This window comes from Athene cunicularia, assembly GCF_003259725.1.
Source record: "Athene cunicularia isolate RWA chromosome 1 unlocalized genomic scaffold, athCun1 chr1_part1, whole genome shotgun sequence".
NCBI lineage: Eukaryota > Metazoa > Chordata > Aves > Strigiformes > Strigidae > Athene > Athene cunicularia.
In genome coordinates, this window is record NW_020799091.1 from 39,123,400 (window position 1) to 39,150,078 (window position 26,679).

Genomic DNA, 26,679 nt, shown 5'->3' on the forward strand with positions numbered 1-26,679 from the left:
TTCCAGTGAGGCTGCACTTGGAATATGGATCCAGTTTTTTGTGACTCACTTCAAGAGAGATGTTGGAAAACAGGGAATGATTCAGTGGAAGACAACCAAGGTAGTGAGAGGTACCTGACTGCCAGAGGAAACAACGGAAGTCTCAGTTGAAGAGCAGGCTAAGAGGATGATAAGCTTTCAACCACTTGAAGGACATCTATGACTGTAACTGTCAATCTGGTGGCATTGGCAAATTGTAAAACAAAGAGCAGACTCTATAAACTGTGTCTTGGTAGGTATACATCTGGTATTAGAAAAACCTTTTGTAGAGCACTGGATCAGGTCACACAGAGAAACTGTGAAATCCCCATCTTCAGAATTTTAAAGACTCATCTATAGAAAACCATGGGTAACTTGATATAGCCATTACTCAAAAGTTCTGCTTCTTGACTTCACTGGGGAGGCTGAACTATGCAACCTCCTGAGGTCTCTTTCAACCCATATTTCTGTAACACAGATACACATCCTTTGCAGGTGGAAACATGAGTAAATTTTCTTAGAGAACAGTATGAATAAATGCTAAAAGAGAGAGACACTGAAGCTACTTGGCCATGTAGGCTGTTTTAAGTAAAGCAGGGACACAATGTCCTGCACTGATAAAATAAAAGCTGTATGTCTTGCATATTAAGGGAAGAAAGCCTTTGGCTACCTTTCTGAATCACTTGCCTTCACCCTTACCTAAGACTGGGAATAGTTCTCAAGAGGTTCTAAACAATAAAAGCTAAGGAAAGAAACCAAAATCAGTTCAATTCACAATTCGACCCAATGCCCTCAGTAAGACAAAAATGGTCTTTTTTAGTTATTACCCATCAAACAAAGTGCGTTTTTTTAACAACACAGTATATTATTTTCATAGGTAATTTTCTTAATAATTTTTCTTACTTCATATTCTCAATATGCTATTTGATTTGACATGTGACATGACAATTTGCTTATGTTGCACAAAACACAAATAAAAGCCCCTGGGTTAGAAAAAAGTGAAAAATTTGGGTATTATTACAAGATCTGTATGATAGTCACCAAATATGGTAATACAATGTTTACACAGTAAAAATAAAAAGTCATATTCTGAGGTCTAATTATGAAGTTAGATCTGTTTTGGATAGGCTAGGCTATATGGCCTCCAGAGATTCACAGAATCACAGAATCATCTAGGTTGGAAAAGACCTTGAAGATCATCCAGTCCAACCATTAACAAAACACTGACCATTCTCAACTACACCAGATCCCTCAGCGCTATGTCAACCTGACTCTTAAATACCTCCAGGGATGGGGAATCCACCACTGCCCTGGGCAGCCCATTCCAATGCCTAACAACCCGTTCTGTAAAGAAATGCTTCCTAATATCCAGTCTAAACCTTCCCTGGTGCAACTTAGGACGATGCCCTCTTGTCCTATCGCTTATTACTTGGTTAAAGAGGCTCATCCCCAGCTCTCTGCACCCTCCTTTCAGGTAGCTGTAGAGGGCGATGAGGTCTCCCCTCAGCCTCCTCTTCTCCAGACTAAACACCCCCAGTTCCCTCAGCCGCTCCCCGTACGACCTGTGCTCCAGACCCTGCACCAGCTCCGTTGCCCTTCTCTGGACACGCTCGAGTCATTCAATGTCCTTTTTGTAGTGAGGGGCCCAAAACTGAACACAGGAATCGAGGGGCGGCCTCACCAGTGCCGAGGACAGGGGTAAGATCCCTTCCCTGTCCCTGCTGGCCACGCTATTGCTGACACAAGCCAGGATGCCATTGGCCTTCTTGGCCCCCTGGGCACACTGCTGGCTCCTGTTCAGCCGGCTGTCAATCAACACCCCCAGGTCCCTCTCTGACTGGCAGCTCTCCAGCCACTCCTCCCCAAGCCTGTAGCGCTGCTGGGGGTTGTTGTGGCCCAAGGGCAGCCCCCGGCATTTGGCCTTATGGAAACTCCTCCAGTTGGCCTCAGCCCATGGCTCCAGCCTGTCCAGGTCTCTCTGCAGAGCCTCCCTACCCTCGAGCAGATCAACACTCCCACCCAACTTGGTGTCATCTGCAAACTGACTGAGGGTGCACTCGATCCCCTCGTCTAGATCATCAATAAAGATGTTAAACAGGAGTGGCCCCAAAACTGAGCCCTGGGGACACCACTCGTGACCGGCCGCCAACTGGATTTAACTCCGTTCACCACAACTCTCTGGGCCCGGCCATCCAGACAGTTTTTACCCAGCAAAGCGTGTGCCCATCCAAGTCACGAGCAGCCAGTTTCACCAGGAGAATGCTGTGGGAAAGGGTGTCAAAGACCTCACTAAAGTCAGGGTAGACAACATCCACAGCCTTTCCCTCATCCAATAAGCAGGTTGCCCTGTCATAGAAGGAGATCAGGTTTGTCAGGCAGGACCTGCCTTTCCTAAACCCATGCTGACTGGGCCTGAGCATCTGGTTGTCCCACATGTGTTGTGTGATGGTGCTCGGGATGAGCTGCTTCATCAGCTTCCTGTGCACCGAAGTCAAACTGGCAGGCCTGTAATTTCTTGGATCATCCTTCTGACCCTTGTTATATTTGGGCATCACTCTGGCCAAATTCCAATCAGTCGGGACCTCCCCAGTCAGTCAAGACTGCTGGTAAATGATGGAAAGTGGCTTGGTGAGCCACTTGGTGAAACCCAGCCAGCTCCTTCAGCATCCTCCAGCATCCTTTGAACACAAATTATTCTGTTAGTCTATTATTACTTATAACAAATGATGAAGAATGAAAATCAATTAAATGTACTTCTAAGATGCACAATCTTTGCTTAGGGCTGAAAAACCACCCTGTTCATAGGTACACAAGAGAAGCCTAGATGATAGAATGTTGGGGAAAAAAAAGGGGTTTTTTTTCAAATTAAAGTAACTTTAAATCACTCAAATGTCAACAGACAAGTCTTTGAAAGAATGATTGATGTTACATAACAGAGACAGTAATGTGTTTTAGTATGGCAGGGTGAGCTAAGGACAGCTTTATTCTGCACTCAAATGTCTTTGGTATAATGGGTTGAAACCCTTAATGTGAGTAAAAATGTAGCTTTTATGCGTTAATAGTAACATAAATGAGGATACACAAACACACAAGTGCATCCTCGGCATATATCAAACCCTTCTCTTTATATCTAATACTTGCCTTCACATCCCATTATGTCAAATCAGGTGCTATAGTGCTACATGATGGATATAATCTAATGTGACAGGTTACAATGTAGCACATTATTTGGAAAATTGGGGAAAAAAAAGGCAGTTGTTATGAAATTGGTTGTTAGAGATGTCCAGGTTTGTTTGTTTTGTGGTTTTTGTCCTCTTTTTTTTTTTTTTTTTTTTTTTTTTCTTTTTTCGTCTGCATGGTTTTTTTGGTTGGTTTTGTTGCTGTTGTTTTAACCCCTGTAGAAGAAAACACTAAACTGTCAGGTTTTATTTTAAAAGGCATAATTTATCTCTAATTTAAGAACTAGGGATTTCTTCACATGCAGCAGATGTTTAAAAGGTGTAAACAATTAGAGACAGGATCACTAAGCAGAAATTTCATCTAATGAGCCAGCAAAAGGAAAACTTGTGCATGTTGCAGTGATGGTGCTTTGTCCATCTTTCTCATAGAGAAACTTCAGCTAGGCTAAAGAATATCTCTGCAATTATAAAATAAGGAAATCAAACAAAACCTATGTTCAACTGCTTTGAAAGAATACAACTACAGCTCTTGCCTTTTACCTTGTCTGACTTTTTGCCCCATTTTTAGCATTTTAGAAGCCAGAAAATATATTGGCAGCCATTAGGAATAGGAAGACACTGATAACCTTTTTCTTTCTCATTCTTGTTCTGGTATAGAGCACTCTTTGTGTTTGTTTGGGGTTTTTTTGGGGTTTTTTTTTTTGTTTGTTTGGTTGGTTTTTTCTTGAAGATCTACTCCTGTTCATTTTTAAGAGCTAAATACCATCTTCAGCAACAAAAGATAAAGCTTGGAAGCAAATTTCACAGGGGTTGATGAAGCAATTCTGCTTGGACATTAGAAAACATAAGGTTTGGTGGTGGGTTTTGTAATTATTTATTTGCTGTCTTTTGATTTACTGTATTAGCTTTGGGTTTCAGAAAGAGAGAGAGAAAAGATATATATCTCTTCCATCACAGTAAGGCCTGCAACCTCAGGTTTTCAGTCAGCCACAGAAATGAAGCCTCTAAAGTCAGATTCCACAATGGAAATTTTACAGACAGAAAAGGAAGTAATGGATAGACTTAGATCAGAATTATTTAAGAAATTTTTCCCATAACAAAAACTACTTAATTATATTATTATACCTATAATGCTTTTCTACTACAGTAAAGTATTTTGATATTGAAATAACATGAGTACCACAAGACTCAGGGAAAAAAAAAAAAAAAAAAAAAAAAAAAAAAAAAATATATATTAATAAAATATAATTTCAGTACATACCTTGGTAGATTGTTCCTAGATGGTTTTTTTTTCTTAAAAATTTGTAATGGCTTCTGCAATATAACTTGTATTATGAGATTGACAGCAACACTGGATTTAAGACTATGAGAATATCAATATATGTATAACTTATCTTCAGTGCAACAGACACAGTATGGAACACTCAATATATGTATTGATAAAAATTTCTATAGGATATATAATTGCTAAAAGTTCAGAGGACCATGACTTCATTCTCTTTTGGAAGATCTTATCTGCATAAGTTTGATGAAGCAGGAGAAAGGTTGTGTAAATTTACCACTATAAAAAATACCCCAAATGGGATTATGTATACATGCATATGTATATGTGTGTGTTAGTATGCATGTATATACACATGGAATATCTGTCTTTCCATTTCAGTCATGGCAAAATGTGGCAGGATGGTATATTAGTAAGAATATTTGCATGAGTAATGCATGACTGCATTAATTGTTGGATAGCCCAAAGTTAACTAAAATAGGTATAAACTCTAGTTTTCCAGATTTACAGAAGTATTTGATTTGTTTTGTTTAGCCCAAAAGTAGATGTCATAACAGACACTGTCATGCATTTCTACATAGAAGTACAATGATGTCCATCATTATACATTTCTATATTTCTATCATTTATTTTTTCATACATCTAATGAAGTGAAGAAGTATGCAAATATATGGGCCCAGGGGAAGAGAACTTCTCATTCTCTGATCAATCTTCAGAATACTACACTGTATACAAATTGTTCTAGTCCCTTAAGTGAGGATACAAGATGCTTTTGCTACAGCAACCTGTTAAATAAAAAGTGTAATCTCAGGATTGAGCAACATAATCTCAAAAATAGCATCTCAAAAACTGAACAAAGAACACTTGAAGTTTCTGAAGGAAAATAGCAACTGCTTGTATACAGAAGAAAGAACCACTCTGTAAGCCAATGCAACTGAAAGAGATATAGATTTTCAAGTACTGTGAAAGAGGCTTCTTTCACATTGTAGTTTTACATCAATGCAATCCCAACTCTGAGGGAGAAACCTCTTATTTTATTACTTATTATTTCTATTATTATTGAAAAAAAAAAAAAACAAAAAACAACCCATATCCCACTTATTATGCATCTTATCATAATCTGTCCTAAATTTCTATCACAGTTTAGTATCCATTCAAGCATCACAGTAGGCAAAGTGTATTATTACAACCATCAATCTTGGGCGGCATTTTGCAAAGATTCATCCATTGTTACCTTCCATCAACAGCCAAATAATCCAATATGATTAGCTCTGCATGTCCTCTCTGGAATTATCAAAATTCAGTCTTCTGGTATTAGCTAAAGCTCTAATAATTTGGATAGGAAAAAGAAAATCCAAAATGATACAAAAATCTAGTGCCAGGGTTTATCCTGGATTTATTAATTTTTAAATTTGTTATCACTTATAATTCTCAAAGATGATATGTCCCTAAAGCTAAATTTCTTCAAAGATATGCCCAAAACTCAAGGGACTGCAAAACTTTTGTATCTAATTGTATCAGGGATTTTTATGAGGCTCATGCACATACACTTTCAGAGAAGTATAGCTGAACTCTGTGAATGCAATACTTCCACTCTCCAAAAAGTAAAATAATACTGTCAGAATTACCCAGTGGATTTTTTAAATTTTCCCATAACAAAACAGTAGTTAAAGAATTCCAAGGTTTTATATTTAGAAAACCCTAATCATTGTAGTTGATTCCTTTAGTAGATTGAGAAACCTCTTAAAAACAAATAGGGAAGAATTTATACCTGATCATCAGACTGACATTTGATAACAGAATAATCTTTCTTTATATTTTAGGTCATTCACAAGCTTACTGGAAAGATGTCGAATAATGTACCAGCATGAATGTTTATATCTCTGTGAAAGACACTCACTACTGACTAACACCCCTGCATTTTCTATTACATGATGTCTAATTAAGCCCCATGATGCCACTCTCAAATCTGACAAAGCAGAGATAATTCTTGACATTTTGAAAAACTTGGCTTATGTTCCCCTTCTTTTTACAGTGACACAAGCTGGGGCTTCAAACCGATAATGACACTGCAGCAAGTTTCTGGTTTTTTTAGTCTTTTACACACAGTAGTTTACTCAGAAGGAATGGAATCACACAGACCTTTATTTGCCTTTGCAATCTGCAAGCACAGAATCACGGCAGCCAAAGACCAAATTTTGCCCTTACTTGCTTCTGTTCAACTCCTACCAAAATCAATGAAAATTATGTGTTATGCTACCCAGGGAGTGATTGGGTCTATAGCACACAGAGACAACCGCCACAGCACATATGAGGTGATAGGTCACGTCACTTCAATTGTCCCTATCTTCTTTCAGCACTAGACAAACATCAGAAGGACAAACATAAAACAGTAAAATAGCAATGGTAATACTCAGTGTCCTGGTGCTGTCCCTGTCACTGCTGCTCCTCCAATCCAGACATAATGCAGAATTTTCTCTACCACATGTGGAGCCTCACATCTACCTTTCTTGGGCAGCAGCAGGAGGCAGACCAGCAATATTTGGAGGCTGTCTTTAATTTAAGACTCATTTCTTTAACACGAAACTGTGACTTTTCAGGTGGAAGAATAAGGACAAGGGTGAAAAAGGTCCTACACATGCTTCTGAAATTATTAAAATTAACAGAGAAGAATATGCTTTCCTTTAAAAAAAAAAATAAATCAGGTCTTTTCATTACATTTTTTTGCATTACTTCAAGGATATAAATACACCCATCCATGTCCTGGTAATATCACTGTGTTCGCATTTATTTTACTATGTTCACTGTGACACTAGCCAGAGACTACACAAGATCAGTTTCTCCATTAAAAGAAACTGTAAAAGGAACAGGTAATGACTTACACAATGCTTCCACAAATGTCTTAGAATGATTAAGAGCTGGCTTACAGATCTTAGGGGAAAAAATAATACAACTCTACTAAAATTACAGACACCTATACAAATCTCATTAGTATATGGTTTAAGAAGGCACAATTTGCCATTTCATTTCTCGGTCAAAATGGACTTAATCTCCTAGTGTTAAGACTAATGCAAAAATCATTAATATTTTCAACTGTAAACTCCTGAGACCTGTGCACCAATAGCAAAATGTCTCGCTTTTCCACAATTTTCTTCTAGAAATTGCTTTAATACAGTTTTACAAGAAACATCATTTGTTCAGATTGTGTCCCAATTCACCCTGCAAACACAGACAACAGAACTAATTATCTTCAACCCCAACCTTTACCCAACTATATTTTTTGAAGGCAGACACCAAATTGGTGGAAAATTACATCTTACATTGGATTTCATGCTTATCACATTTTTTCCCTATCTTTCTTTCTATCTATTTGATTAAATCATTTCACATCTTTCAGAAGTCATAAGTTAGAAAGGAAAAAAAAAAAATCACCATAGAAAGATATAATGTGTATAAAGCACATCCCCATTACAGCTGTGGACTTAGCCATTTGAGCAGTCAAGCTAAAGAACACAGACCAATCCAACTTATTCCTTAACAACAGTAGTTTCACCAGACACAATCTTCTCTCTTCCAACAAAACTTAAAGACTAGAATAAAGAGCTGTTTACAACGAGTTTGTATTTGCTTTAGTTTATTATTCTTATTACTGGAGCATTAATGTTCTAGTGAAACCAGGTGCTGGGCAGCCATAAAGGAAGAAAAGGCTCCTAAGTTATATTTACATTTGAACTGGAAAAATCAGGCAGAAATGTTGAGGAGAAACATAAGCCTAGAGCAGAAAAGTGACAGACTACAGAGGAGTTTAGTAGTAAATTCATAACACTATGGGTACAAGTCTTCAAATTTACATTTCAACTGATTAGTGAGGTGGCTACATTTTTCTAAATAACTAAACTCAATCATGGAAAAGACATATTTCTCTCCTTTCATTCAAGTGTCAAATAACTATCACTAAAATCAAAGACACTTGAGAAAAGGAAAGCAGAAAACTAGGAATCCAAAGAAACATTACTGATGGATAAGATAAAGACAAAAAGTGGTACAAAAAAAAAAAGGAAAAATATATGTATTTTGTCTGGGTTTATTTTTTCTATTTTAAAATTAAATTATTGAATCTTGAAAAATTCTGTCAGCTGTAATAAACACAGTTCATTGGGATTCCATTTCAATATGATACTTTTATTACTGTTAAGAAGCTGGATTTGGGCAGCTCACTTTATAAGAGGAAAAGTGTAAAGAAGTTCCAAACAAAAGTGTAATAAATACCTTTATTTCATGCAAATCAGTAAGGTGCAGTATCTTATGTTCAGTATTTCCTCCTGGTTTTATGTTGTGCGTATAATCCTCTCACCTTTAAGGGTTCAAAGACATTTGCCACAGGACACACACATTGACAAGACAGTGTTTTATACCCTTTTGTGAGGACACTATGCATACCCCTGCTATAGGTCTTGGGTTAGGCAGTACATTATCCTAATAATTATATTGACCAGAACAGGCATATCTATTAGCATGTATTTGTAGACTGTTAAATTCTCTACTGTAATGCAAAATAAACTACTGCTCTTCACATAACTCCAAGTGGACCACAGGTACGAATGACCTGAAAACTATAATTCACTAAGGAATGGACACAGATGAGAAGTTTTATAAATACACTAATATGGCAGATTCTTCTTAAGTAAAGGTTCTGTGTGAACTGTTCAACATCGGGATTGAAGACTGAAGTTTTCTCAAAGAATTTCACAGAACTATTTTCATGGCAATAAAATACCTGAATTCAGGATTGATGCATTTCTATTTATGTGTTTTTCAGATAAAACAATTGGTAGAAAAGTTATTATTTTACTTGAAACAGATTCAAATGAACCTCTTTCACGAGTCTTTCCTGAGTAACTCCTAACAATGACTATCTTGATTTGACAGCTTGTCTGTTCAGTAAAGCTGGATGACAGTCAACCACAAAAGCATTTGATTAGTTTGTCATTACCTGTGTATTTGTTTAGCAGATGTTTTCAAAGTACTTTGCCTCAGTACTCAGTGTAATTTGTCACCATATAATGTGAAGTGGGCAACTCTGTTGTTCAAGTTACTGCCAAGTTCTTTCAAAATTTTACAGCAGTTTCTTTCATCAATGAATGTAAATTTAGATAACCTGTAAGTATAGTAATCGGGTTTATTTTTAAAATAGAAGGAACTCTGGGAATACCTGGAAAATTAAGCTGCAATAAGTATTAGGTAGTAGAGTTGGAGAGGGGACATAGGAAAGTAGACATAAACCAATATTTTCAAAAGATTCCTATGTGCATTACTCATACATTAGGTACAATGGACTGTGAATATACAGCAATCATAGCATATGCTGCATCATGTTTTACCCTAAAATTGAAAGAAAATACTATCATGATAATGAAAATATTGCAAACCAGGCAAAAGTGTGTTTGCAAAAAAAGAAACACTAAATAGTCAATAGTAATAGCTTCAAAGGACAGGATAAGCACTGTCTCACTTACCAAATCAGAAACCACAGTATTATTTTGGAGTAAGCTTTTGAAAATAAGTATTACCTTTATACAGAAACTTAAACTCAAGTGTGGCCTCATGAAACCACCAAACACTTGACTTTCTGTGTCTGTGGAGCCCTCTGTTTCATGATGGACAGCTGATGTTTCATTTTCTCCAAATCATGGAAGGCTAACTTGGAAGGATTCAATTCAAGATAATACAGCTTTTTATTGTAGATTGGCCATTAAAATTTTTGGGCAGGTGGACTAGTTAATATAGGTAATCTGGTAGTGTGTTACTGTAGACAGTCAAGTATCTCCCAATATATCTGTCAAGAAGAAATTCAATTACTTAGCTATTCTCTGATGTACTGCATTATGCAATAACATTCATTTTTTCTGTAAGAGTTAGTGTTCTACCCTGTAACTTCTAAATATATAGTTACAGGTTTTAATCTGTATAAGAATTCATTCAGGTTAAGCAAAAAGGCTGTTATGATAGATCCACTTTATTTCTTTACAACAAAAGATTTAAGAAAATTTTATTAGCATCAATACTATACAATAGATATGCAGTTTTATACTATTGAGAAAAAGGTACTATTTTTACTAATAGCAACTATATATATATATATATATATATGGACATAAATAGTATACATTCTATTACTATGTTTGTATTTACTTGTAAAAATGTAGATGTTGGACCAGATCTTTCTAATCCCAATCACTTTATGCAGACTGGGTGATATAATACACTGAAGTTAAGAAAAATACCAAAAGAAAAATGTGGAGCTTTGCCACAGTATTTCTTTGCTTGCTCAACTTCTGCTAGAAGAGTCCATTATAGCAGTTGGTTGTGATAAGTCCTGGAAACAACTTACTGAGGTTGGAACAATCATACTGCTAGGAGATTACAGTGGTTTACTACCAGAAAACTTGAAATAAAATAAAAAGAATACACTAAGCCTTTCAGTTAAATTGCAGTTTATCTTTTAGAAACTGCAAATTTTCTGAACAAAGGTGTTCTAAGTGTAGAAGCCATTGGGATTGGAACCTTCCTTTGGGACCTCTCCGTGGACCATGCAATGTCACCCTCAACTGTGTCCCCGTTTCACCCTCCACTGCTCCTTGACCTGTCACAATCACCTGGCAGTGCAGAAGAGACATCTCTTGAGTCAGACCCAGGCACAAGACAGAGTAAAACCACACTGTTCTAAATCACTACCTAATGTTTAAATAAGGCCCTAAAGCAGTTAACTGTGCTTGACATGTTTACTGAACTGCATTTATTTTTGTTGAAAAAGTCAGCAACTGTCATGATGAGTATATTCAGTTTGATATACAGAAAAAAAAGGATTAGCATCAATCTAAGTGAAAAGAGATTTAAGCTTATGATATGTAACTTCCGTTCTAATTTTAACACATTTTCCTTGAGCTACTTTTATATTTAATATAATTTTAAAATAATTTATTGACAAGCAATTTCCTTAAAATATAAGTGACAAATCTGATTAGATTATCTGGGATATCACTTCTGCAAAGTCCAGTGTATTCTTGGTTCACTGTAAGGATACATTGACTGAGAATATAAAATAGCTGCACAACTGTGCTGCTTTTGGATGGGATAGAGTTAATTTTCTTCATAGTATCTAGTATAAGGCTATGTTTTGGATTTGTGCTGGAAACAGTGTTGATAATATAGGGATGTTTTAGTTCTTGCTGAGAAGTGCTTACACACAGTCAAGGCCTTTTCTGCTGCTCACCCCACCTCACCAGTGAGTAGGCTGGGGGTGCACAAGAAGCTGGGAGGGGGCACAGCTGGGACAGCTGACCCCAACTGACCAAAGGGATATTCCATGTCATATGATGTCATGATCAGCACATAAAGCTGGGGGAAGAAGGAAGGGGGACATTTGAAGTGATGGTGTTTGTATTCCCAATTAACTGTTACATGTGATGAAGCCCTGCTTTTCTGGAGATGGCTGAACACCTGCCTGTCAATTGGAAGGGGTGAATGAATTCCTTGTTTTGTTTTGCTTGCATGTGCCATTTTGGCTTTACTTACTAAACTGTCTTTATCTCAACCCACTAGTTTTCTCACATTTACTCTTCCAATGCTCCCCCATGGCACTGTTGGGGAGTGAGCAAGTGGCTGTGTGGGGCTGAGCTGACGGCTGGGGTTAAACAACAACAAGGAAAGAAAGAAACATGTACTTTCCAGTCCCTTGCTATCACTTTGTTATCACATAAAGTGAAGCTGCATAAAAGACATGGCTATAAGATCCAATTCTTTAATGATTTCTTTCTTAATGAAATAGCTCTCAAGTTTTGTTTGAGGAGAAAGACAGCAGCCTCTACATTTGGGTAATTCCCCTTCACCCTAGCCCCCATTTAACTAATTAAATGTTCTTTAGAATTTGAAATCACTAAGTATAACAAAGCTCCTGAGAATCATAAGCAAAGTCAGGAGGACATCTCAAACACAGGAACGGTTAGTGTAGGACAGTCTAGGGAGTACATGATGCTTTCAGTATCATTTTGTACTGTACTTTAGGGCTTTAATAACCCTTCCAGCAATGTTGCACCAACTGCTAATCAATACCAATTATTTTTCTCACCACAGAAACGAGGTTTAGTTAACCCCTTGAGTGCCCCATCCTGAAATAAATGAAGGATATAGTTTTTACATGGATGAAAAAAAAATAGTCCATCCACTACGATGAAATTATTCCCACAACAAAAAGTGCATCTATATCCGAATGTTGGATGAACATATAGTCTACTCAGTTTAAGGCCATGTTTTAAAATTATTCATTTAAATAAACAAACCAACTATTGTATGCTGCTATCAGACTAATGCTTACAATGAGAGAAGTAGGAAAGGCTCATACCCTTGAGTGTCTCGCCCTGTTTCAGTCACAAGGGTCTTCACAGAGAAATTTTAGTAGAATAAGCCAAAAAACATAATGAAACTCACAAGAAAGAGTCTGTTCTTTCTTACTAATTATGTTTCTGAACTGCATTCAGCTCAAACATGAGTTAAAACAGGTACAGGAACAGTTATTTTACTGCCGGGTTATGTTATTAAAACCATTTTTATTTTCCATGCAGGGCAGGAGAGATTTTACATAGAGAAAAATTTTCATTACCAAAACCGGGAAAAAAAATCCAAACCCTACATCCCAAAACAACTTTTTGTATGACATTCCCTTATGCAGCTACATATTTTTATCATAACAGCCTAAATAAGTACTGATGTAAGTAAATCTTTTCTTTTTATTCAGCTTCATACTAGACTTAAGTTTTCAGACCAAACATCCAAGTAGATTGGCCAAGATTTTTGTTTTTTTCTGTAACTAGTCAGGCAGCCAGCAGAATTAGCAAACTATCTAAATATATCAAAGATCCCAAATGTTGGTGCTCAAGTTATTTCCAAGTAACTAATATAAAGGTAACATAAAAATAAGAGTATTGGAAATGAAAGGTATTAGAAAAATAGCTATTTGATAGCCTTATTGCTGCTACACATTCTCACCATCTTTATGGTAATAGAAATCTAGATTCCTCTGAAGCAAATTCAAATCTTTGGTAAGGTTCCATTAATGTTTTAGGTCTGTCTGTCTATATATATCTATCTGTCTATCTGTAAGTATGCATGAAATGCTTAATTTCTCTAGAACAGCAGATTTGTATATATTCACTCAGTACAATATACCATCAAACAGGAATAAATTAGAACACGAAATAGTTTAATTTGATAGAAGAAAAAAAGTAATGAGTCTTTAAGATCAAAATAGAGAAGCTGCTCCTATAAGGATTCACAATGACAATTCTAATATGACTGAGAGACAGAGAAAAAAATAACCAATGCTGTTGAATAGTTTTCTGTAATGGGTTTATCAATACATATAAGTAATGGGCTTTACATCGGTTTGTTTAAGCTAATATATCATTTAAGCGGTGTCATGACCCAGACTGGAAGCCCAGAGAATCACAATGGTTCTGTGATCCCCTCGGATTAAATTAAGGTGAAATGACACTAAACACCAGTTAAAATGTTTTACTTGCAGTAGAGAACAATTTAAACTTGGAAAAGGATACTAAGGAATGTGGTCTCTTATAAATCTATGAGAAAGAAAAGAAAGGAAAGGGAAGGGAAAGAGAGAAAGAGAGTCAAAGAAATCCAGATCACCACCGCTGGATCCAATGTTGTCTCAGGTCTGGTAATCCTGAATGGTGGGTGCACACACAGCAAAATTTCTGTTGCCCTTTTAAGTTCATTTTATTAGCTACTAGTCTAGGAGGGGCAGGTATTCCACAAATTCATTTCCAGGAGAGATGAGGAAAAAGGTGGAGCATGGATTCCAGTCCAGTTGGTGGTAGTTGGTGTTTTTCCTCTGTTCCCAGGGATCCTATCAGTCATCCCAGAAATTATCACCTCTTATCAGTTCTTGTTACCACTTCAGTGGCGAAGGAGCATTAGTCATTAGCAAGTCATTAGCAACGCATGCTTAGTGTCTGATTTGCACATTAGTGTCACAAATGGCTACATGATGGAACCAGTGATAAACATTTGGTTTAGTTCAGTCCATGTCCCACCTTTGAGGCTTATCTAAAGAGTTTGACAAGGTGACTGCAAGGGAATGGGGGGATTTATCCTTCGATACACTCCCGCTTCCTTGGGTGACATTACTTAGACTAATCCAAAAGCCACAGCTTGTCCCTGAGGTTTTCTGTTTCCATGAATGTTTGCAGCATTTCTTCCTTCAGTTCCTTATAAGTGGTCTTTTTAGAAAGTGAAGCTGTTTATAACCATAGAGGACTATGTAATTATTCAGAATACAGTGCAATATTCCTCCACTCTCAGTACCCCATATGGAACTATCTGAAACTGTTTTCTCAACCCAGTGTGACTGAAAGCAGAGGAACAGAGGTTCTGACAAGCCATTGCCCTCTGGAGCTGCCACAGTTCTCTGCATAAGCTTGAAACACTGTTTTCATCATTAATCTTTTCTGTCTTTCATAACAAACTGTCCCATGTCATTAATACTGTTTGCCATTGACTCTTTGGGGGCTATAGGGTGCTGTAACGAAGTATATTTCAAACCCATGTGAAACTTTGTTTCAGGTATTCTAGAAAAGTTTTCTTAAGGAGCATAAATTTTCTATGGTGAAAGGAATACAATCTGTATCGGATTGATAGGAATGCTTTGCCAAAAAAAACATAAGGGACTGATGACAAGGGGAGGTGAATCTTGCTGGAAGTTTTTAATAAAGCTTTCTAAGGATTTTTTTTTTTTTTTCTTGGTGTTTTAATTTCTCCACTGCTTGTTCTAGGTAGTACTAGAAGGAAGACAGGACAAAGGACTTGGAAACTTATTGGCTTTTTGAAATACAGAAAATAATAATGCTATCAAACAGGATGTAACTTCCTTTTATTACTTGCTCAATCCACTGCAACCAGACACAATAACATAAAACATAACGTCTTAAAAAGAAAAAGTAAAAAGGCCCAACCAAACCACACAAAACCATTTGTCTTTGCTTTCATCATTAGTTGTCCATAGCTTCACTGAAATACCATCTTAATTCTGATACCACACAAAAAAAAATGATGCTATATATTTAAAAATATGATGCATTCCTGTACTTGAGAATACAAAAGTACTTACAGATGGCAACAAATATGACCAATTCGTCTTTAAATCCTTCTTTTGACTCTATGAGTAAGAGAGGCCACCACCTGAGGGTTTTGTTTTTTTCTGTACAGAAAGCCTTTTTTCCTGTGTTCATCTTGATGTGGTGAACTAAGCATTGTAAGTTTTTCCACCATGGAATGTAGTTTTGTTAGTTTGATGCTACTAATCCCTAACTAAAGTATCAATACTGGTATCAAAATGCAGTGGGTATTCATAAGAGGAATTTTGTGCCTACCTGGATATTTTTTATTATTATTATTTATTTAAAAGAATACTAAGAAGTGCTGACTAGAAAGGGGAGAAAGAAACAAAAGATTATTTTTCCAAGGAAAAGTTCTCTAATCCAAAATTTGAGGCTGAGTGCTAACTGGATACAAATCACAGGCACCTCAGTGAAAGCCCTTGCCAGAACTAATACTTGTTCTGTTCAGGATATCATTACATTTCTATCTGTACCAGAAACTGAGAGGCTGACAGTGCACAAAAGCCACACCAAAACATAAAAATCTGGTAGGATTTTACACCAAGAAAATGAGTATTTGGAATCTGCAGATAAGTTTAAAAACTATTTTACATAATATTTAAAACCCCAACTTTATTTTTTTCTGAAGACAAAACAAAGCATAAAATATTAAAAGACCTTTAATTCTGGATTAAATTAGGTCTTTGTAGGTGGTTTACTGAATTAAGATCACCTTATTACTTAATATATTTTGTAAACTGAAATTGCTAGAATGGCTTGGTAGCAGAGGGAATAGGAGAAAATCCCAATGAGACCAAAAGCTTCCATCTGGATTTCATTAAGTAGTCATTTTCTTATAATTTACTCTATCATTTTAAATCATGAAAGTCATTAGATATATTATTACATAATGATAATTCTCAGAGATTATATAAAAAATGTGCTTTTAGTCAAGCATTTATTCTACCATTGCATGGGCTAATATTTCATAAGTTAATTATCTGAACAACAACAACAAGTTATTCACTAATGAAGTTCTGCCTTGGATATGTCAGAAAATTCACTGCGTTTGAAATAATCATTGATCTAAAAGCTAATATTCACTAAAATGTAGGTGACCATAATTTTATATAGTTCTATATACAACTAGAATATGCCACCCACCAATAAACATGTGGTGTGTATTGAAAGAAAATCCTATTCCTTGTAATTAATTATGAAAAAAAAATAAAAAATACATGAATCAATTTTGAGAATATTTGTTAGAACTTTAACGCCACAGTTCTACTCTGATAACAAAGGCAGCAGTCAGGAAATGGTTTTAACTGTTTGTTTGAATTGTGGCTAAAAGAAAAATTAAGAAACTTCATCTTGCATCTTTAGGCAAAGTATTATCCTGTTACCTCAAATTTCTCAGAGAAATAAAAGAACTTTAAATAGCCTGTATTTCTGAGTTTTGTCTTTAGGCTAGATCACCATCTCCACATGGCAAGCTATCTAGGACTGAATTGCTCAACCACCTTCAAATTCATGAAGCTTGGATGCCACAAAATGTTGTATTCTCTTGAGAGACTATTTCTTTGCAAAGCAGAAATAACTGTACCAATTTAATCTTTGTGAATCTTTCTGCAGTCTAGGTCCATCTCTTCACTTTCCAGAGCTTGCACAGCAGTGTCCAGTATTGAATCAGCTTCCCTGGATGTTTCTCTCATTCTAGCTTTTTTAACACAGTACCAATATGGATATACAGAGGTTAATCAGGGAGCACAGAGGGCCTAGCATAGATATAAGCAGAGTGTTACGGGAAAGCTCTATCTGGCTTTGGAATCCTCGCTTCCAAAATAGTGCTGAAAAACTGAAAAAAAAAGTGAAGGGGGGAAAAAGGAAAAAGCAAAAAAAAAAAAAAAAAAAGGAATGAAGCAACAGTTTAATGCTGCTCTTAAAATGAGAGATTTAAGACAGTCTAATTTCTCTGTGAGAAGAATACATGGCAGTTTGATCATGGGCTACAGTATTCATGTGAGGAGAAGATTTCTAAGAGAATTCAGGCTGTACTTAACAGAAGTTACAGGTTGGCAGTGGAGACAATAATGTTGTAATTGATGAATTTTACATATTGCAGCTATGATAGAAGCAGAAGCTTATTTCAGTGCTGCAAACCAACAGGTCTCTTTCTCTCCCACAGAATTAAATATTAGGGTAGGTCTTACCAAAGGAGATACCAAGTTATAACCTAACCTATCTTTACAGTCTAACACTGAAGGATTCTATAATTTCACTGAAGTTTTTAGGAAGGAATATTTTCATTCTGATTGAGGAAGGGGAGAAAAAAAATGCTGATAGTGAGGGGTGAATTGAGTACTTAACACTTGTTTCAGTTTACAGGTCGATTTTAATTTTGTTTAAGGGATTACAGAGAAATCTGTCAATAAGACAATTGCACAGAAAACACCTGAAGGCAGTAGAAAAGCAACTCCTATTACCTAATGTAAAAGTTGCCATGTAAATTATAGTATTGAAAGCAAAATAAAGTTATATGTTGTTCAAACAGACTATCTAGATTTCCATACTCTCAGAGGCATCAAATTTCTGGCTGGTTCAAACACTTGACTTCTAGATGTCTTAGAGAAAAAAGACAATTCCAGATACACAGGACAGATACATAAGATCAGGCATTTTATTGCAAAAGTACGAGTGTTTCCTCAAAAAAAAGCCCCCAAAAGCAGTGCCAACCAAGAGCACTTGGAACTAATATAACTTTATAATGATTTGCATATTACTCTCAAATCACCTTCACTGAAGCAGTCTCATGAGGCATTTGTGTTACATACACACTGACGGGGCCAGTTACTTAGCAGTTGTGTTTCTCTGTGACCATTCTGCACCCTCTGGGTTCTGAGCATAGACTGAAACCTCTCACCACTAAGCATGCTGTCACTCACATTCACTTTGTGTGCCCCCAGCAAGAGGACAGGAGTAGTAATGTTCTCTTCTAATTCTCTGTTAGTAATTGTCCCCAAATAAATTAACTGCAGTGCACATTACTAGATTTCTTAAACAAAGTAGGCATTTAATATATATTGGTGCCTCAAGACAGGAACTGTACAGAAAGTAAAAGATGGGATTATACCACAGTTTATTAGGGTTTATTTTACCAATGATGCATACCTCCTTTGCATTTTTACCACACCTCAAGAACACAAAGATTTAAACTACTATTTGAGTACACTGACATATTAATTATGGAACACTTGAAACTCAGTGACTTAATCAAAATACATTTGCGTTGTAATGACATGACCAATTATTTTATTTTAGAAAGAAGACAGTAGAAGAAATGATCTGAAAACACAGTTTAATACAAACTTCAGAAAGTGATCATCTTGGGATTTGTGATATTTGTGATATATTTTGGGATTTTGTGATATTGGTGGAGATCACTAGCAAGACAATGTAAAAATCCTGAGAAGAAAAGCACTCAGGGGATGATGGAGGTAAAAGTAAATGCTTTATTTAAAAAAAAAAAAAAAAAAAAAAAAAGTCTGAAAAGGTCTGATAGCTTTCTGGTCAAAAATAAAGAATTTTAAAGGAATCCAATCCAATGAAATATAACATAAACTTTTAAGAGTATTTCCAGAATCCATATTTAAAACCAGAATTCCATTGAAATATGTATTTCTCATGAGTTTATTTCTCAATAAAAGATTATAAAAAATTTTAAATAAATATCCATATTGTAATTACACTGTTATTTGAATAACAATACTTATTCCCTCTTTGAAAAGATTGAAAATTTCAAATGAAAACTCTGGTAAGTAATATTTTCTTCCCAGAATCTGAAAATTTCCCTTGTATGACCACCTGAATATAATATCAATTTCCATGAAATATGGTCCTATTCAATGTAATACCAGATTTTAAAATTTGTTAGTATTAACATTGTATTTGAGGTCATTGTCAAGATGTAGTTTGCTTAAAGATTATAATAACAACCAAACAGTAGAGCTGATGACAGTTAAGGGAATAAACCTTAATTCCAACTGTCGATTTTTCTCCAAGTCCCCTTAATGAAGCTCTTCCTATGTAATAAAAAAATAATTAACACACCACCACCACCACCCACCCCCCATTTTTAATATATTAGAATATGTAATCTCTTTCAAAAAAGCAAGGAAATGGGAGGTAGGGAACTTAAAGAAAATGTATGAGTGATAAACAAAAATGCAGTATTTTTAAAGAACTTGGGAAGGAGGTAGAGTGAACTTACAATTTATATCTGAAGGCTTACTATCATGCGCTTTCTAGCAAGTTTCATAGCTACCAAGTAACTGAACTACATGTTTTGATATGCTGCAGTAATAAAGCTATTACCAAGGAAACCAAACCCAATACGGTGTTTACTTTACATCGTCTATTATACTTAAGCATTTGTGTAAAAAATTCACATTTACCAACCTATTTTGATACCTGTATTTTAAAAAGGATATTTTCCTTCCTGTTTCCTTGACTATCCAAATTCTTCTGGCTTTAGTGCATACATAATTTTATTTGTATAAATGAAAACTAGTGTGTTGTATGCACAAGGAAAAATGCAACAACTTTAAAACAATATTAAAAAAATAATTACTTATGAAATATCGATTTAAAAAAAGTTTTTCCATTCAAGCAAAGAACACAGTAATATCCAGTTAAACTGAATTACTTGCAATAGTCTCCTAATTAGTAGAAAGTCACTAGAAAAACTTTGGACCTGGTTCTAATATATTTACTTATATATAAAAACAATTCTGTCCATAAATAAAAGCAATTATTTAAAAGTCAGTATTCACCACATAATTTTTTGGCCTTCATAAAGATTAATTCCATTAAAATGTAGCACAGATGCTTTTCATGTCTGTTATTTAATGCATGTTTTAGGTGATTTATATGTTATTACTGTTTAATATTAGTGGCAGCAGGCCTGAAATTATCCTATGCTCATTTGCATATCACAGCAATTTGTAGGGTAGTAAAAACTGTGAAACTTTCAGGTAAAATAAACCATGGAAATTAAAACCATGAACACTTGAGCAGTTATTCATGTGAATTTATGGAGCTAGAAGGTAACGGTTTGCGCTTTTTTAATGAAGGTTTGTGTATTGGGGTTGCATGGCAAGGTTTTGGTAGCAGGAGGGCTACAGTGGTGGCTTCTGTGAGAAGCTGCTGGAAGCTTCCCCCATGTCCAGTAGAGCCAATGCCAGCCGGCTCCAAGACAGACCCACTGCTGGCCAAGGCCGAACCCATCAGCAATGGTGGTAGTGCTTCTGGGATAACATATTTAAGAAGGGGAAAAAACCTGTGCAATGTCAGTTGGAGTGAGGAGTGAGAACTCTGCAGACACCAAGGTCAGTGAAGAAGGAGGGGCAGGAGGTGCTCCAGGCACCGGAGCAGAGATTCCCCTGCAGCCCTGGTGCGGCCCATGGTGAGGCAGCTGTGCCCCTGCAGCCATGGGGGGTAACGGGGGAGCAGGTCTCCACCTGCAGCCCAGGGAGGAGCCCATGCTGGAACAGGTGGATGTGCCCAAATCAGGCTGTGACCCCATGGGAACCCTGCACTGGAGCAGGCTCCTGGCAGGACCTGTGGCCTCATGGAGAGAGATGCCCACACTGGTGCAGGACTTGTGACCCCACAAGGAACACATACCGGAGCAGTCTGCTCCTGAAGGACTTCACCTTGTGGGAGGGACCTATGTTGGAGAAGTTCATGGAGGACTGTCTCCTGTGGGAGACACTCCACACTAGAGCAGGGAAAGAGTGTGAGGAGTCTTTCCCCTAAGGAGGAAGAAGTGGCAGAGTCAAAGTATGATGAACTGAGTGCAACCCCTGTTCCCTGTCCCTCTGTGTAACTGGTGGGGAGAAGGTAGAGAAAATAAGGAGTAAAGTTGTACCTGGGAAGAAAGGAGGGGTGAGGAGGAGGGTGTTTTAAGATTTATTTTTATTTTCCCATTACTGTACTCTGATTTGATTGGCAATAAATTAAATTATTTTTTTCCCCAAGTCAAGTCTGTTTTGCCCATGACATTAATTGCTGAAGGAACTCTCCCTGTCCTTATCTCAACCCATGAGCCTTTTGTTATATCTTCTCTCCCCTGTCCAACTAAGGAAGGGGTGTGATAGAGTGGCTTTGGTGGTTCCTGGTGTCCAACCAGGGTCAACACACCACAGCAGGTCAGAAGGTCAAAATAGAGTTGGGTATGCCTGACAGAATTCCATTTACAATATACTCCTTCTGACAGACCTTCCTTGAGCATGCTGAAGCTTTTGCTTCTCAAGCTGCCTGAAGACAACACATGACTCAGTCTCAGCAATGCCAATGACACAGATATAAAGTAACTTCTTTGAAGGTAATTTTAATTATATACATTGTTGATTTTTGAAGTGTATGACTGATGCTTGTCATTAGTATTCAAATTAGGCAGTGGGTAGTAGTGGGAATTTTCCTCCTATCAGAAGCTCTTGGATTCCTCATTCAGTTGGAAGAGACTGGAGGAGGGATTACAGTCCCATTGACAATCACACTGGAGACACTAGGCTCTCCAGATGGATTAAAATGAATCAATAGTAATTACATCAATAGATATTGCATAGAAAAAAAGTATATATGTAGTTGCCTTTCACCACTGTGGTTACTGGTTTTTAAAATAGACTGGTTTAATAGAAGGCCCTCCGACTCATGTAATCTATCAAAGTACAGTAAACAGGAACGCTTAACAATTTCATTAAGTATAATAATTTAAAAAGTTGTCTTTCCTGGGATTAAAGAGCTGCAGCTGTAAAACAGGAGGTGAGAATGAATGGCTGATAGAGCAATAAGAATTGAGGAAGCATGAACATTTTCCATGTTGTTTGCAGAGCTGCTAAAAATATATTAATAGAAGAGGTGTTACCTTAACTGATCCCGTTTATGATGTGAGGGAAATTGCACTGCTACTGATAATCCATACTAATGTTAAGCTTTCATAAAAATATTAAAAAAAAAATCAATTACAATCTGTAACAGAAAAGACTTTGATGTGACAAAAATGTCATCTGTAGAGAGTCATTTAGCCAGTCTGCCTGAGATGATATTTCCAAGAACTGTTAAAGAAAGATAAACAGTAAATATGTAAAAAATATGCTATTGTTTTGTAAATTTATTAGTGGTAGTCAAATGTAATGTTCCAATTCTTTTAGTTTAACTAGGGGATCTGAAAAGGTTTCTTGTTTCAGATTGTTGAACTGATACAAGTATAGGCACAGTCCCCATGGGTCATTATATAAAAAAAATACTAATGGGACAATCCCTTTTACCAGCCTTGGGTGTTTCTTCTACATTCTGCATGGTTGAAACCACACTAAAACTGAGAAGTAATCTGTTTTGTTTTGGAACCATAATTACATATTGACAAGTTAAACTGTGAGACCTAAATCAAGGGGATTTGCGCTATTATGTGAGCATCCTCATGGGGCAAACCTAAAGGGACATCAATTATTTTGCCACAGCCTAACTCCTTTTCAATTTCCTTTCTTGACTGGCATTAAATACTTGGAGAAAAGGAAGTCTAGAAATAAAAAATGCAAGACAAATGTAGCATGGATGTCAGAAAGAGTTGCTACATATAATTAAAATAGAGATATGCTCTATTAGGGAAATGGTCAATTAAAAGCATTGCTATTACTACAAAATAACTGCTCTTGATTCTTAATTATTTTTCTTTGTTTAGGTTTTTCCCATCTTAAATAGTTTTGATTATATTTTTAAATCTCTACCAAAAACCTTAGAGAAAGATCTAATTTGCTGTACAATTACTATTCCTAAATTGTTAGTCAGTGTTTTCAAATAATTCACAAGTTGATAACATGAGATTTATGAAAAACATACAGTGAAGAAAAGAATCATTCAAAGATTATTTTTTTTTTTTACTGTGATTTATATATAAAAGTGTGATTTATATATAAAAATATATTGCCCATGTTCAGGACTAATGCAATTATTCCTTCTTGACATACTGCAAAACCACTCCTTAGGAGCCAATTTTTTAATTTAAAATTATGCATAACCTCCCTGTGTTCATATTGCGTTTAGCCTTTACCCATATTTTCGGTTTAATTTCAATAAAATATCTATACAGAAGTAATAGATATCAATTATGTTATACTTAGCATTTACATGCTTCAATATATAATATTACTACCAATCTTTTGGCTTAAATTTCTAAGCAAAAAGTCAAAGAAAAATATTAAATACAACAGATGCAACAAAAGGAAAGAAAATGGAAAAATATACACCTACCTATGTATTCACAAGTGCCACAAAAATCTTTAACTTTCTGAGAAAAAGAGAAAACTTCAGTAGAAACTAGCTGTTACATAAAGAACATAAGGAAGTGCTGAAATAACTTTGAAAATTTGCATCTAATCATATGAATAACATAAAAGCGTATCATTATGTATGCTTGCACCATTTGTTCTTCTGCAATATTTGATCTTCTGCAACTAAATCTCAGTAAGAAGAAACACTGTAAGCACTGTTGGGACTGCTTTTACTGAAGTCATATTAAATTTCCCTTACAAGCATAAAAGTATATTGCCCATAGTATGAAAATTCAATGCAACTACTTTTTAAGGTTAACTTTAATTCTTGTTTGAAGGTTAGGGTTTGTCTATATGGGAACATGACATCCCTGTATACATGTTTCACTGACTTGGGGTCCCTAGTCTCTATCAATGGAACATGTGAGGTGTGGTGTGTCATAGCTCATGTCTGCATTTTGATTACTTGTAAAGCTCCATAGCAACCGAAATAGAAGCAGCCTGTTCTAGCAACAGGAGATTGCTTTCATATTTTACTAAGATTGGGTGTTCCACTTGAGTTGTATAGTAGTGGATGACTTACTGGTTTAAAAAAAAAAAAAAAAGAAAAAAAAGAAAAATGTTTACAGAGTAAAAGTTTTGAGTCTATAAACTTAGATGTATGATGTTCAGCAACCTTGGCTGATGCCCAGTAAGGTATCAGTTTCAGGGGGAAGTAATCAAAAGAAGTTATATGTCTGCATATTAAATTAATAAAGTTTAGTGATAAATTTAATTTAAAAAAAGGAAGAGTAAGCTTAAATCTAAACCAGAGAATAGAAAGATGAAAACAAAACAAAAAAACTAAGAGAAGCAAAATGACAAAATTATAAGGTGATGGCATAATAGTTATGACATTTCCCAAGGGAAAGTATGCAAAATCAAGTGGATGAATGAAAAACTTAACGTTTCCCATATGGAATTTTTAACAAATCGTTCCTTAATGAGACTGTATTTTGATGACTAAACCATTGTCTCCTCTCCCCAGCTATAAATAGCAAAACCAGGTTTTTGGATGATTTTGAATTCTATTCCTTGACCTCCTTGGCAGGTTTCTACACTGACTGCAAAGATTTCTTTTATCCTAGAAGATATATTTTACAAAGGGAATAGTGAACATCCACAGTTTCTTTCATCCTCACTGTTACTCTTCAGTGTAGTGAAGCCCACAGAGGAGTTTGGTGTGGTTAGAACTGAAACAGTTGAAGCTGCCAAGAAAACATTTGGATTCTGTTTATCCAAACTGTTGAATGTGTGACCACCTAACAAATCATAGTCTGCCTGCAGACAGAAGGCTAGAGAGGACAGTCATTCCCCAGGCAGTACCTAGATGCTATGTACATAGGACACAAATTCTGGTTTGTACCTCCTATGCCTCATGACCAGCTGGATGCCTCCAACCTAGAGCTACATAAGCATATTTTGAAGGGTGTAAACTGCCTTGTAATGTCTACTGAGTTGTTGGTTCTCATTCTGGATTTTGAACCCTGCCTCTTCAGTTTGCATCCTCAAAATTTGCTATTTTATGCTTAATTCCTATCTTTAGCCAGTTCATGTAGTTTCTAAGCAATACTGCTTACTTGTTAGTTCAGTTTATTTGAGCTCTGAAATAATTTAGCCTTGCATTGGGGTCTTGCTCTGTCTCTTTGGATTGGTGCATACATATTTGCTGATGTACCTATGGATTCACTTTTGGCTGCTTCCTTCCACTGACTACCTCCTACCATTTTTCTTTATCACTCTCCCTAGTGCACCAAACCTGCCTACAGACTGAATTCAGACCAAGACTAATAACTGGGCATCATCCACGTGTCATAAAACTGTGGAACTGCTGTCAGTGGGTTGTCCAAGCTATGTTCTGAGAAGGCAGACTATAAAATACCTTTTTCTACATTTACTGCTTTTCTGCATTCAGGGAATATTGCACTGGTTCTCCCACTTACTACCTGGTTGAAAGCATTTGCTCTCTACTATCCATGGCCACTTCCTTCCATTATTCTTCCTCTCTACTTTTCCACATGTAGTGAAAAATGTTAACACAGGAAAATAATCCAGGAGAAGGAAAAGGATAAACTGGTACCTCTCTTAAAGCTTTTTTTATACATTATATCTTTATGGTTATAATGTATCCATTAGTCTCTGTAGGAACACAGAAAGCAGAGGCAGGTTCCTGTGGTAGGACAAGACTTCAGTATTCCACTTCTTTCAGGGAAATCTTTCAATACTCATCTCTCTGACACAATGAATTTTGCATTCCTCCATGAAATCTCCTACTCTCTTGGGTGATGCTCCATTTAATGGGCTATGTAAAAGCAAGTATTTCTTGTTTTCTTTCCCCAGCATTCTTAATGCCTCAGCTACTTATTCAGGTCCACAGAAGCTATTTACATTTAATCTTAGAACTGGTCTTTAATTGTGAATCACAGCCTCACTGTAGAAATTTAATCTGAATCACAAATGTACAATTAAGTCTATTGACATACAAAATCTTTGTTCTGACCATTCCTAATTCCCAGTCTTAGACATACATTTCCTCAGCGTACTGACTTCTTGAATGCTGTTCTCTTGTATTATGAGCTATACAGAGATTGTGGAAAATAAATTTATAAATTTTCAGTTTCCTCAGATCAGGTGTATGCGTCAGCTGTTTCCTAACTCCT

The 26,679-nt window shown here is 36.2% G+C and overlaps 1 protein-coding gene and 1 long non-coding RNA gene across 3 annotated transcripts in view; one reads left to right on the top strand and one right to left on the bottom strand.

Annotated features, from left to right (window-relative positions):
• The window catches only part of PCDH9 (protocadherin 9), a 704,699-nt gene that overhangs the window by 200,847 nt on the left and 477,173 nt on the right, over positions 1 to 26,679 (bottom strand). The window lies entirely within an intron of this gene.
• On the top strand, positions 11,616 to 22,119 carry LOC113491285. Its single transcript, XR_003400367.1, has 3 exons — positions 11,616 to 11,985; positions 16,044 to 16,048; positions 22,108 to 22,119. It is a non-coding gene; the product is annotated as an uncharacterized LOC113491285 (long non-coding RNA).